This window comes from Cherax quadricarinatus, unplaced genomic scaffold (assembly GCF_038502225.1).
Source record: "Cherax quadricarinatus isolate ZL_2023a unplaced genomic scaffold, ASM3850222v1 Contig435, whole genome shotgun sequence".
In the NCBI taxonomy this organism is placed as follows: Eukaryota; Metazoa; Arthropoda; class Malacostraca; order Decapoda; family Parastacidae; genus Cherax; species Cherax quadricarinatus.
In genome coordinates, this window is record NW_027195461.1 from 9,605 (window position 1) to 22,620 (window position 13,016).

Here is a 13,016-nt window from a genome sequence, read left to right on the forward strand (position 1 = left end):
CGAGCTTTCTCTCTGCCCAACCTTCGGAAAAGAAATACGTCTCACTCTCTCTACTAATTCTCATTTCCTCTGCTTTTCTTGTGATGCAGACTCGATTTATGGAAGAGTATGAACTCGGTGTTTCGCGACATTTTTTTTTTTTGTGTGTGTGTAGCTGTTCCCAGAAACTTATTTAGAGTTAGTGATATTTAACATTGTGGTTGTGTCATGACAGACGTAATATGTTACTGCTCCAGGGTCTTACTTATCATGTAACTTTTTCAGACTGGCATCTGTACACTGTCGTGACTGGGATTTGGAAGTTGCTGAACTCGGATTCAATAATTTGGGAGTTTTGCGACTTTTGTGGAGGACATACTGATTGTTCCCAGGTAAATCTGTTTTTGTCTTTCTGTTAATTGCCTGCTGTTGTGCTGCTTTGTGCATATTGCTGTTTAACGGACTGGTAGCATCACTGTTCAGTCAAGCTGCACTTATTGCCTCTCTGATGTCAGTAATTTGTTTAGGGACACCAGTTTGGTAAGTCACACTTTTTTTTTTGTCTGCCCCCACACACTATTCACACACAATACTTATTGCATTACTGTAAAGCACTCTCATTTATTTAGTAACATACCAGATGGTACAATTAATCTCTGCTAATACTTCACGTACCTGTTAAAGCATAATGTGTCTAAGGCTAGTTTTTTTTTATATTTTATTTAAAACCAATACAGTTTAACATAAAAATAAAGAAACAGTAATGGAACCTAATCAAATTAACTGACAAACGGATTGTACCTACATGCTCGCAAGATGTTACATCAACAACTTACATCAAGAACATAACTAAAAACAAAATTACATGTCACAGGTTCATGAATTGACATACAAAACCTTGCACATATATAAATTGTACATATAAATGACATCTGACAAAGGTTCAATACACTTGAACAATAAAATATACAAAGAAGTTATATCAGTTAAATCCCATCCTTCACATTAATCAAAAAACCAAAACCTAACATCATAATCTAACTAGATAATCTACATACTTATCCCTAACAATACAGCTGAACATATCCCAACATACAAATAAACAGAAAAAGAATACAGCTTAGAACACAATAACTGAAGCTCTATACTGTTACAATAAACCCATATACAAATTTCAGACACAAATGGACTACGTCACTAAACTGTCTAGATATGTCTGTATATCATACAGACTAAAACTTAACAAGAACTTGCATGAACACCAAACCGGTATCAGGGTACAGACCATAATTATAAACTTTAAAAAGAATCAATCATGCATATATAAATTATTACATAACGTCTGACCCATGACAAAGGCTCAATACAATAGAAAGGGATATTTATATATATACACATACACACCCACACACCCACACCCACATCCACACACACACCCACACGTACACACAAAAATTTGCACAAAATCACATTAATCAGATGCACTGTATGCACAATGCCAAACAGTATATAAGTATATCTCATCGTGCAAAAACCCAGCACGTAACATAAATACAAACTAAAACACACTTCACAACGCAAAGAACTTATTTCTCAAGAATCATGTTATACAAGACTGATACACACCATAATTATACATAAAAAATCTACTATATTATACCTACATTCTGAAAAGTGTTATATCTACCATAACGAGACCTTGATCTCTACATTCACACTTGGATGCCATAAAGTCCCAATGAAAACCAGGAAACCATTCCAAACCCACATTCACAACACTCTCACGACCCCCCCCCCCAGGGAGGCGAGCCCGCTGTTGCCCCCTGACTCCCTCCAACCTATGAAAACCCCTTCACTCACTCATTTCCAATCACAGATTTATGAGAATCCCTAACGTTAGCATTCTATACCCCTCTGAGAAAGCCTGATCCCACCTCCTCCCATACAAATCTCTGTTACGACACCTCGTACGATAGAACGTTACCGCAAGAACCTTTCTTCTCTCCTCACTATCCCCTCTCCCCCTCATCACCCACGACATATATATATAATCTACCATGATGTAATCTAAAGCTCTTATGACACCCTCATCTAACCCACCCATATCTAGACTTAGAGTACGCAAAACTGACACCCCACGGCCCCCCACCCTCTGTACCAACCTACTTAACCAGCACCTAACCTCCTCTAGCCCTTCACAAAAGTAAACTACATGGAACGCTGTCTCATCCCCTCCACAGATACCACACCCCCCACCCTCTACAACCTGTCTGTTTCGTAATATCTCACCAGACGGAAGGATCCCATGCAGAAAACGAAACATCACCTCACGCGCCCGAGGTTTTAACTTCAATTTACTAAATCTAAACCAAATACTCTTCCACGCATACATGGGGAACAAACCCTCAACTGGGACAACGCACCTACCTACAAGTAACCTACACAAAACCCTTATACGAACCTTTCTCAGTTCCCTAACCAACATCACTGCCCTCAAAACTATTTCACATTCCCTCAACTCCATTCCTCGATACCACATACCCAGCCTGTCATGTATCCTTCCCAAACGCCCCGCGTTCACACCCTCACGCAACACTTCCCATTTAATAAACACACATTTAGCCCTCCGTCTCAAATCCAACAACCCCAACCCACCCTGACTTACAGGTAACATTACAACCTCCCTCCGTAACCAATCACAACGTGAACCCCATAAAAATTTGTACACCCATCTTAGTATCCCCGCAATCGCTGTCCCTGTAATTGGGAACACAGCTGCAACATACCAAACCTTACTATACAATAAAATGTTCACGACTATCACTCGCTGTATCAGAGTTAGGTGCTGGGGTCTCAGAACACCTAGACGCCCCACGATCCTCTCCAATAACCTATCTGAATTTTCCTCCCGCGCCGCAACCATGTCATCCCTATAAATAATACCACAAATCTTTAAAGACACCGCCCATTCTTTAACAACATTACATCTCCCCCCCACACCCCCCACCCAAGAACCCAACCCCATGCACCTTGACTTCGCACTATTTACCTGCATACCCGTGGCACTTCCAAATAATTGCACCACCTTGTCCAACACTCCCATTGACATCCCTGCACGAATGAGAACAGTGGTGTCGTCAACATATCCAATTAACCCCGGCCAGGCCCTCCCACCCCCCACACTTCCCTCACATGGCGTACATAAGCTACGGTCAACCATTCTATAAAAGGGGTCCTGGAAACACGCAAACAATATTTGGGACATGGGGCATCCCTGTCTAAGGCCTCTTCCCATTGCAATTTCCCTCCCCATACACCCATCAATCTGTATCCTCATTTTCGCCCCCTTGTACAACGTATTTACCCATTCGACTATTTCCTCGCCAAAACCCTGTCTCCTAAGTATAACCTGCAAAGCTCCCCTTTCCACTCTATCATATGCTCCCTGCTAGTCTAGAGCCAACAAAGCTGCCCCTCCACCCCCACCCTTAGCTTCCACAAAACTTCTCAGTATCCCATGTCCTTCAATCATCGACCTTCCCGGCAACCCGAACTGAGATTTTGACACCACCCTCTCCACTACACATTTGAACCTATTACCTAAAATTTTTGCAAACACCTTATAGTCTGCACACATCAGTGATATGGCTCGGTACTCCCGAAGGGTGGGCTGCCCCTTGACCTTCGGGACCAACACTACAACTGCCGTTTCCTGCTTCTCCCCCAACTTACCCTTCTCCTTCATACTATTAAATAACCTAACTATAAATTCCTTTATCAACGCCCAATGTTGTAAATAAAATTCTACCGGGAGACCATCAATACCGGGAGCTTTCCCCTTCCTCATTCCCCTTAACGCATTCTCTATTTCCTCTGCCGTAATCGTCCCACCTAAAGCCTTTCGATCACTATTTCCTAAATTACACGTCACATACGTACACACCTTGTCCAATGCCCCGTCACCCACCCCCCCCACTGTTCCAGTACTTCTCGTACCAAGCCTCCGCATACGCACACATCCCCTTCGTGGTTCGTATCTCCTGCCCTACTCTATAATTCCCAACCATCTCCGTTACCTCTAAACATGGTATAGCTGTCAGCGCCTGCCTTTGCTGTTGTTGCCGCAAAACACACGCTGACGGCTTGTCGCCCCAAAGCACTTCCTCCACCCCTGCCTGCATCCTTACAGCTTGAAACCTTTCATTTTGCAACACCCTCAACCTCCCCTTTATTTCAGCTATTTCATCCATAGGAAAATTATTCCCACCCACCCCCCTCCCATAGCAACCTCTTAACCTATCCTCTAAATAGTTTGCCAGTCCAAATTTTAAATTATTAATACGTTTTCCTTCTCTCACATAAAACTTTCTAATCCTTTCCTTTGCGACATTATCCCACCATGTCACAATGTCATCCACTCCCTGTTCTTCCACACTAAGCTCCCTCCATAGGACTGAAAACCCCTCCAACCCCTCCTCATCACCTAACACACTTATATTTAATTTCCAATAACTTCTATATATTTCCGCAAGCGTCCCCCACCCAACCTCCACCACCACTGCCCTATGATCTGACATTGTAGCCTCAACAGTACTGAAAGATTTCACGTCCACACCCTGAGAAAGGTACACTCTATCTAGTCTCGCAGCATAACCACTCCTAACAAACGTATATTCAGTCTCCCACACCGCTCCCCCAAAGGCATCACGTAACCTAACATCCCTTAATAAATCCCTAAGAGCCACAGACATATATCCAGCCCCTCTTGGGTCCACATCAGCCACCCTGATTACACTATTCCAGTCCCCACCAACTATCGCCACCTCTGGCAGTGCACTTAAGAAAAACACAAGATCCTCACACACAAAATCATTCTTTACCTTTATGTTATTTTCTGCCGGCGCATACACACTCACAAAAGACACACGCTTACCCATCCACCACCCATCCACACGCAACACCCTCCCTCCCCCTCCTCCCTCGCTTCTCTGCAAAACAAACGGGCTCGTCTCCCTTATTAAAATTCCCACACCACCTTTTAGACGGGGAGATGGCAGGGTAACTACTCGAAATCCTGCCACCTCCAACACCCTACCCTCTTTGAAATTGTGCTCCTGCAGGAACACAACATCCACTCTAGATTTATTCAGAAAATTACGTAACCAATCTCTCTTCATACCGCTACATAACCCATTAACATTTACAGACATACACCTAAGGCCTATTAAAGTTTCCACCCCTGCTTCCTCTCATCACTCTTTACAACTCCCGAGCTTGAATTTACGTTTGACACCTTCAGAGTGCTCTCTTTCCCTCCCCCCTTCTTCCGGTGCCTCCTATCATGGCTACCACCACCTACACCACTACCTTCACACTTCACCTCAGTCTGTTTCCCAGGCCTTTGTGCAGGCGTAAGGACGTCATCAGAATCTGATGTAGCCGCCCTCTTTCTCGTGACAGTCATGTTACACATGTCTTGGTCAGATGTTACCTCTCGATGAACCTCCACCTCCACCTGAGAATGGTTTAATGAGTCAATGGACGACTCCAAACCACCATCACGTCCCAAATTATCTTGTCTCAGACTTTCTGGAAGCGACGATTCTCCAATGACACCACGCTCAGATGTAACGTCCCTCTCTGGTGGTGACAACGTCTTCAACACCTCCACCAATTCCTCCTCAATCTCAAGAATCTTCTCTTGTACTTGCTGCTCCTCCTTATCCACAGGAGACGACACCTGATCAGGCAGTTGGGGGCGGGACTCCAACTCACCACCAGTCCTGTGTGCCCGATCCACTATCTCGCTCCACAAAACACCACGCCCTCCATCCGATGTTTGTTCCTCACCTGCCACCTTTGAAGCAGGGGCTGCGACGTCCACCACAGGTCCAGGCACATGTCTTCGCTTGTTACAGGTCGCCGCTATGTGATCATACTCACCACATAGGCGGCATGTACGTCGTTGTCCTGGGTACATTACCATTACCTGCGTCCTGAAATCTTGTAGGTGCACATAGGATGGTATTTGGTGCCTCAAAGTCATTTTGAGGTTGAAAGAACCCTCTGGAAAACCAGCATAGGCTCCTGCCGCCCACGTACCATGTTGAGCATAATGCACCGTCCCATACTTCTCAAAAACTTTCCTTATATCCGCCTCGTCCGCCTCAAAGGGAACGTTGCGTAACTTGACCCACGTATAATACCGTGAAACATCTATCATTCTTACAGTGACAGCGGGTGTGATGTTAAGACTCACGTCCTGAAACCTGGTGATTAACGATTCATAAACCGTTGCTGATAGCAGTTTGACGAAAATTCGTTGTCCTCCGTTCAATGCTACACCATACAAGTCACTATCTTGTACTCCATAAGTCTCCCGTATGATCTTTGGCAATAAGACTTGCGCAGAACTGGTCGTTATCGTTCCTTTAAGTAGCTCGATGCCTACAGTATTTATCCTTCGTCTCAGACTAACCGCCATCTTGACGATCACAGTGCACCTAAGTTGTTAGCCGAGGTGTGACAGCACCACTTCACACCACTGCAGCCAGGTAACTGACAAGGGCGCTCGCCTACACACAGCAGAGGGGTGCAGCGCACAACCTCACTCGACCGTGGTCAGGCAGCGAATGTGGCTAGTTAGTTGTATAACCATGAGATAAATTTACGCACCTGAGTTGTGTGCGTGAAGCTACTATTCCAGATAATCTTAATTTCAACGTACATATATAATATTTATTTACCCTCGAGATCATTTAGATTCAGAAAGTTCTCACAATTTAGTAGCTAGTGTTTATTCTCCCAGTTATAATCTTATTATGAAACCCTTGCTTAGAAGCACTTTTCTATGTTCCTATGAGCGGATGATTATTACTGGCAAAGTTGTTATAAGCCACCCATTGCCCTTGATGCTGGTGAGAGAATGTATTAACGTTGGTAGAATTACCACTCTCCAGGAGCTTCACAAAGCTCCTGGAGAGCGAAACATTGCCACAATAAAATGTCACATTAGTTGCACTTGTCCTTTTACCTAGCATGGTGAGGGCTCTTGATCTGAGGAAGTGGACCTGTGTTACAATTCCTTGAATAGAGTCTGAGTGCCTTCCATTTCCCTAGGCGCTGTATAACCCCTGAGGGATTAGCTCTCCTCCTATGAATGTGATAATTATAGTGTTAAAAGTTAGAAACATGTTATCTGGTAGATAATCTTGTTTAGGTTATCATGTTTGAAACTGAGATGTTCAGTTTGACTGCGTTTGTTAGGATTGTAATCAGTTCCTAGATTATGGTCTGGGACGTGTGATAGACATTGTGAATGAGGGGGGTGATAGGCTGGGAATTACTGGGTGGGTGATACTCATTTGTGTACTGAGTGCAGGGGGGTGGGGTAGTGGATAGGGGTTGGATGTGTGATAGGTGGGCATGTAGTGGATTGAGGTGTAGTGGGTTGAGGTGTCATGGAAAGGGCTGTGAGTAATGGGCAGAGCTGTAGTGGGTGAGGGTGTGATGGGTATGGGTGTGATGGGTGAGTGTGTGATGGATGAAGATGTGACAGGTGGATGTGTAGTGGGTGATAAGCGGGGAGGTATCTACACAATAGAGGTTGCAAGGTCGAGTCTCAGCTCTTGGCCCCACCTTTCGCTGGCCGCTACTCGGTTTACTCTTTTCTAGCTATGTATGGATCCTGCCTCTACCACTTCACCCTCTAGTTTGTTCCACTTTTTGACCACTCTATGGCTAAAGTATTTCTTAACATGCCTGTGGCTCAACTGTTCTTTTTTTTTCTATCTGTGCCCACTTGTACCAGAGACTCGCCTCTCAAAAAGACTCATGTCCATCCTGTCATTTAATCTCAGTGTTTGGTACGTCATTCATCTCTCAACCTGCAGGCTGAGAGGACGCTTTCTAAGCCTGCTCCTGCTTACACCTGGTGGCGAACCGTGTACTACAGTACTCTAGATGGCGGATCGTCAGGGTAGAAGAGTAAACACAGTCTGTGTTGAATTCATTCGTGGCTCTCTCAGTGGTGCAACGATGCATGTCTTGTTGCCTACCATTATTCGCGACGTCTACGGCATCCCAACTGAGGAAATATATGGTGTGGCTCTCAATGGGATGTCGAGGTTTTTTGTAAAATTCGCAAATGCCGGCTTTTACTCCAAGATTGTGGAAGCTTTTCAAGAGAGGAAAATGGCGGTGAATTCAGCCGTAGAGGTATGCCTGCATGACGTCTCCACATACGTCACCTGGGTCAAAGTAAGGAACGTGCCTTTTGAGGCGGAGGAGTATGTTATTCGGAAAGTTTTTGGTAAATACGGCACGGTACATGCAGTGACCAAGGGAGTGTGGAGGGAGGGCCCATACGAGGGGCTCCCGGAAGGCTCCTGCACCCTCAAGATGACTTTAAAACAGCCGATTCCATCTTACGTGCATCTAGAACACTACAGGACACAAGTTTTTGTTCACTATGCAGGCCAACGTAAGACATTTAGGTTATGCAACTCGTATGACCATATGGCTGCTCAGTGCTCCAGACGCCTGGTTGTACGCATCCGGGAACCTTCTCCTGTGGTCCTAAGAACCGAGGCCTTTGATCTGGAGACTGGTCCCTCGCCTGAACAAGGACCTAAGCTTTGGAGTGAGGAAGTACAACAAGAGGAGATGCGGTCTATGGCGTGTGCCACCCTGTCGGTGGACACTACAAACGTGCCCACGCCACCTGTGGGGCCTACGGAGCCTGTGGGGTTGTCACAGGAAAGTTTGCTGGAGAACGTGCTAAACGATCTCCTGGATGGGGCAGAGCATAGCCCAGACGTTTCACCGGAGTGTCAAGAAGTGGTGAAGGATGATTCGCCAAAGATGGGAGACCTGGACGTGCCTACAATGACACGGATGCATGAGGTGGTGGTGGAAGTCCACCAGGAGGCTTCGTCTGGTGAGGAGATGTGTGTGGAAGTTGGTTCCCGCAAACAGACGGCAGGAGTGTTGGATATGGACGAGGTCCTGACACCGGGACAGTGTCCAGGGAAGAAATTATGGTCGAAAGTGGCTGAGGCGCCTCCTGCAGACGGGGTTGGGGCAAGCGCCCAGCATATGGGTAGGGCATGGGGGGTGAGGGGGGCCTTGGGAAGTCAAAGGTCAAAGAAGGTCAGTGTAATGTACGTCTGGGAACGGGAAAGACTCACAAGCATAGAGGAAAACCTCCTTTTGTGAATTCAAGTGTGTTACCATCAATGTAAATGGCCTGCGGGCAGAGTTTAAGTGTGTGTGGATGGAGTGGTTCTTGCGCAGGTACGCTGTGGACGTATGTTTCATACAAGAACACAATTATAAGTTTGGGCGAGAGTTACGGTTAAAAGGCTACCGAATGTATGTTAGCAGTTCTTTAAAATTAAAGGGTGGGATAGCTATAGCGGTGAAGGAGTCCAGCCCTTGGCGTGTCTTAAGATGGGAGGAGGGGGGAGGTGGGAGGGTGGTGAGGGTAGATGGGTACTGGGGTGAGGTGAGGGTTTGTTTTATTGGCGTTTACATGCCAGCGGAAAGCAACACTAAAGTTAAAATAGAATTTGTGAGGGAGGCTTTAACGTTTTACACTCGGGGTTTGCCGTTCATTACCATCATGGGTGGGGTTTGGAATTACGTTATCCGCCAGGGCGATGTTGAGCTGTGGGGGGCGGGGTGCGTTTTACCTGTCTTACGGAATCTGCTGGGGGATGCAGGGGTTTATGATGTGGTGGGGCGGGGTGGGTGGGGGATGGAGCATACGTTCGTTCGCAGGGGCTATGCGGCACGCCTGGATAGACTTTATGTAACACAAGGAATTAGAGTTGGGCACGTACAGAACTTTGATGTGGGGTTTTCAGATCACCGTGCAGTGCTAGCGGACTTGAACTGGGATGGAATGATCAGGGTTTATCCAGGTTATTGGAAACTGAACGTGCGGCTATTGGAGGGGGAGGGGGATGGGTCAGCTTTTCAGGACTGGTGGAAGAATATCTGGGAAACGCGATGGGCAGGTGAATGTTTGTTGGAATGGTGGGAAACGCGTGCCAAACCTGGAATAGCGAGTTATTATAAGAAACGGGGAAAAGAGTAGGCGAGGTGGAGGTATGGGCTGCAAAACTATCTGGAGGGGCAGCTAAATGTGGGGGCGGGAGTAGTAGTCGGTATGACGACATTGAACATCTTCGTAGTCGACTTGCAGAAATTCACAATGAACGTTTCAATGCGGTTAGAGTCAGAGCAGGTATGGAAGAAGTGCTATGGGGTGACAAACCTTCGGGTTGTGTCTTGCGCAAATTTAGGGTCAGGCAACAGGCGACGTCCCTCTTGCAATTGGAAGTATGCACGGGTTTGGGTGGTTACCTGCTGGGTCAAGTACTTCTCACCACGGACAGCATGAGTTTTTATGCTGATCTATGGTTTGGGGAAAAGCTATGGAGGGGAGTAGGGGGGGTCCATGCGGGTGGCCTGGTGAGGAGGGATTTCAGAAAAGTTATAAGTGACAGGGATAGAAAGGTACTAGAAGGTAGAATTCGAGTGGAGGAGGTAGAGGAGGCGATTTTTAGTATGAGTAAAGGAAAGGCACCAGGTATAGATGGCATTTCGAATGATTTTTATAGGGCGCATTGGGGAAGTATTAAGCATTGTTTGGTTGATGTATTAAATTGCATGCTCACGGAGGGGAGGTTAGATATGTCACAAAGTACGGGGGTAGTTGTGTTGGTGCCCAAAAAGGGAGGGGGGAGGGGTCTGAGTGCATATAGAGCAATATCTCTTATGTGCTCTGACTATAAAATCTTTGCAAAAGTTTTAGGAAACAGAATGAGGAAGGTTATGGGGTCGGTTATTCACGAGGGACAGCTAGGCATACCAGGTAGGAGCATGAGGGACGGACATGTACGTATTCGGGAGTTTTTGGAGGAATGTCAAGGGGGGGGTGTCCTCGGGCTTGACTGGCAAAATGCTTATGGCTGTGTTGATAGGGATTTATTGAGGCTTATTTTATTGAAGCAGGGTTTTGGAGAGGGGATTGTCAGATAGGTTGATACCTTGTATGTCACGGCTATGGTACGCGTACAGGTAAACGGTAAATTGGGGCAGCCGGTCCGTATGGAAAGGGGTTTGAGGCAAGGGTGCCCCCTCTCCCAGCTGCTTTTTGCTTGTATGCAAAACCCCTTTTATGAGCTGGTGGATGGTGGTTTGAGGCGTGGAACGCTGAGCAGTGACCATGCAGTGCGTGTGGTCGGGTACGTAGATGATACCACAATTTTATTAAAAGGGGAGGAGGATTTGCAGATCGTGGGATGGATTGTTGAGTTTTTTGGGGCAGAGTCTGGCATGTGCGTCAATAAGGCAAAATCAAAATTATTGGAGGTGGGTACATGGGTGAGGGGGAGGTTGGGCGAAAGGTATGGGTGGTCAGTCGTGGTGCAACTTAGAATATGTGGTATCGTGTACATGGCAGATGAGAGGGAGAGCCGAAGGGTAAACTCTGAATTGGTGGTTAACAAGGCTTTAGATCGACTTCGGGGGTTAAGAACTGGGGATGTCTCATTGCAACAGAGGACAGTAGTGGTCAATACACTTGTTTATAGTAAAGTATGGGGTGTGGCTGCGGTGTACCCTTTAAGAGATATGGATATTCAGGAACTGCAGAGAAGGGTCTTACGTTATGTTTGGGGTTTCGGGAGAGCTTGGTTAAGTCGGGAGGTTGCCATGACCCATGTTCGTCGTGGGGGTTTAGGTCTCTTGGCTTTGGGGCCACGGGTGAAGGCTCTCTATGTAAAGCAGCGGTTCCTCAGGGCGGGCGGTGAGAAGGGCATCCGGGTGGATCGGGTAATGATTGAAATGCGTAAATGGTGGAGCGGCAGGGGATTAATCGAGTGTGAGGACATGCTGCATTTGTTGTTAAAGTTGAGAAATGCGCAACGGATCCGGGTGGGGCAAATGGTCAGCATATGTTGTCATAGGGAAATTGTACAGGGATGGTCTGTTTTTCCGCTGTATAATTGGGGGGAAATATGGGAAGGATTTTGTAAACTTAAGTTGGCACCAAGGGTTCGTGAATTGGTGTACAGATTTGTCATGGGGATTTTAGCATCAAAATCGGTCTTACATAGGATGGGTTTGGTAAGGAAGGCGGATTGCTTGCGTTGCGGTCTCGAAGAAACAGCTTTTCATGCTGTCTACTTTTGTGATACCTTGGACAAAGTTCGTTCGTGGCTGGGGCGGGTTTTAGATTTTCTTAGTGGGGGAAGTATTTCAACCTTAAGGGCCTTAACATTGGACGTTAGCGGAGTTTCAAGGGAGGTACGAAGAGCAATAATGTACGTGGTGGCTGATTTCCTCTTTATCTCGTGGGGTATGCGGGAAACCGGGGGATCAGTTAGGATCAGGGCAATTGCGGCAGGTATCTACAGAACGTATTGCAGAAATAAACTCATATATGGTAGAAGTTGGGATAATAGTTTTCCTGCAAAGTACCGAAGTCTTACTGTTAAAATGTTGCTGCAACTGGGGGTGGGGTAAGGCAACGGGGGGCTGGACTCCCCCCGTGGTAGCACCAAACGGTATGTTAGAGACTTCAGGGTAGAGGGCGGGGTTTAGGGAGTGACGTGTATGTATTATGAATGGTTCCGTGCATCTGTGTGTGTGTGGTTGTGGCGTTGTGTGGCACTGAGATCTTGGATTAATCATAAAATGGTCATACATTTTGATAATACAGATAAAAAGCAATATTTCAGTATATGTTCCAGCCTCTAACAAGACTGAATTGGTTCCCGACTATGGCCGGGGTTTGGTGAAGTATGTTGGGTCTTTCCTGGAATTCCCGTTAGGTTTAGTTTAGTCTTTTGTAAGCGGAAGCCACGCTGATGTCATCGCTAAAAGTACAACGTTATACTGGCCTTTAAGGGGAATGTTCATAAGCAGACCTTTTGGTGATGATTGTAAACTTTTGATGAAGGGCAAAAAGTGTCATTTGCCTGAGATTGTTTTTGTATATGTAGTAGCGGTCTCCGCTGTGAGGGGGG

At 46.3% G+C, this 13,016-nt stretch overlaps 1 long non-coding RNA gene across 1 annotated transcript in view; it reads left to right on the forward strand.

Annotated features, from left to right (window-relative positions):
- The first annotated feature begins 261 nt into the window (after positions 1–261).
- Positions 262–13,016, forward strand: part of LOC138851372 (uncharacterized) — a 116,442-nt gene continuing 103,687 nt past the window's right edge. The window contains exon 1 of the long non-coding RNA XR_011391183.1: positions 262–371. This is a non-coding gene — a long non-coding RNA (uncharacterized lncRNA). The remainder of the gene's footprint in view (positions 372–13,016) is intronic.